The 1,752-nt window shown below is 40.8% G+C and overlaps 1 long non-coding RNA gene across 1 annotated transcript in view; it reads left to right on the forward strand.

Moving 5' to 3' along the window:
* LOC116079873 overlaps positions 1-1,253 on the forward strand; it is a 21,332-nt gene extending 20,079 nt beyond the window's left edge. The window contains exon 4 of the long non-coding RNA XR_004114183.1: positions 871-1,253. This is a non-coding gene — a long non-coding RNA (uncharacterized LOC116079873). The remainder of the gene's footprint in view (positions 1-870) is intronic.
* The last annotated feature ends 499 nt before the right edge of the window (positions 1,254-1,752 follow it).

A 1,752-nucleotide genomic window follows, 5' to 3' on the forward strand; every position in this document is an offset into this window, starting at 1 on the left:
TAACAAATTCAGACAAATTGAAATCATGTAACTTTTCTCATCATAATGCAATAAAAGAAAAAAAAGAAAGAATTAGGTAACTCCCATCCCATTTTTATACCTTTATACTATAGAATTCCTCACCCAATGAAGATGTTTATCTTTGTGTTTTAGAAAATAGATATTCAAAAAGGAATCTTTCAAATTACATGAAAAAAGTTTTCCTTATTCACTAGTTCATGTGTTTGGTGTTTTTATTAACAATGCTACTGTACCTACTTGAGGTATAGAACATAAAGCAATGAAGGTATATTAGTGGTAATAGGGTGACATTATAGTAAAACAAAGTTATGTATCTGTCACTTCACATAGTTACATTTTTATAACAAGAACAATTAATCAATTAAACTCTTATTAATATAATAAAAATCATTAATACTTAAAAAAAAAGACTTAAGTCACTTATTTGTCTACATAGCATCATTACAAGACAGTACATCTTCATGAATATGCAGAGATCTGCTCCAAAGGGGTGTGCTACTACTTAGTAATTGTTATATATGTTTAATATAACAGGAAAAGCATATTAATAGCAGGAATCTTTCCTAAAATTAGTCCCTCACAGCCTTGCTTAATGAGGGCGCACCTGTAGCAGATTATATAATAATCCGAAGCAGCCATTTCAGGATGATCACCTGCTAGTTATTAGCGTGTCCTATTATGGCTCCTGACAGTTGTTCTCCTCTAGGGTCCTTGGCCTCACCATCCATGGGTAATTGGCTAGACAATTACCCATTACAATACCAGACTTGATTTCCCTCCTATTAAGTGGGTCTTAGGTCCAGTCAGCCTGCTGCTGTTTAATCTAAAGACACTGTTCTTGCCATGCAGATCACCGCTATGTGTCAGAGGCATCTCAGCTGGGTGGGACAATTGATTGACTCCTTCCCAGGATTTGAAGGCAAGACTCTGTTGCTGAAGATCACTTTGGACACAGAACATGAAGGAGTCAAACTGGATCTGACCTGGAAGCCTCCTCCCTGCCCTAAAAACCAAAACACTGTGTAGCCTTGGCTGTCCTGGAACTCACTCTGTAGAACAGGTTGGCCTCAAACTCATAGAGATCTGCCTGCCTGTGCCTCCCAAGTGCAGGGATTAAAGGAATGCACCACCACTGCCTGGCCCACTTTAATATCTTATCAACCCTCTAACCATGGTCCCAAGGGAAGTATATTAATTCTGAGTAAGGGTAACATTCTCAATGACTTAAATAAGTTTCTCTTAGCCCTACTATCCCGGCCTGCGAGGTTCAGTTATTCGGGGGTCAAGGGGGACCATGCCTGCAAAAGTAAAAAGGGCGAGAGAGAGGAGGAGACTCTGCAAGGGTTTGTCAAGGTCTACTTTACTTGCTCAATATATACTTTACAAAAAAACGGAAAAGGGGAGGGGCAGGGAACAATGGGTTCACTCCAGGGTTGTCCATCTGACAGATGTTGGCAGGGGGTCCAGAACATTACCTCTTGGTATACTGCCTCTTGGTAAACAGGCACAGGATGTTTTTAGCCAAGGTGAATGTCAGGCAGTTCTCAGGCTAGTTGAGGGGCAGAGAGTCAGGTGGCCATGCCTTGGCTCCCAACACCCTACCTCTTAGTGGTCATACCACCTTAGCAGTACTAGCACCACACCAAAGACCAAGCCTCCAACACACAAACCTTTGGAAATAAGCCACATCCAAAGCATAAATGACTCACAGCCCAGAAGAAGACAGAATTC

The sequence above is a fragment of the Mastomys coucha genome, unplaced genomic scaffold (assembly GCF_008632895.1).
Source record: "Mastomys coucha isolate ucsf_1 unplaced genomic scaffold, UCSF_Mcou_1 pScaffold6, whole genome shotgun sequence".
Taxonomy (NCBI): Eukaryota; Metazoa; Chordata; class Mammalia; order Rodentia; family Muridae; genus Mastomys; species Mastomys coucha.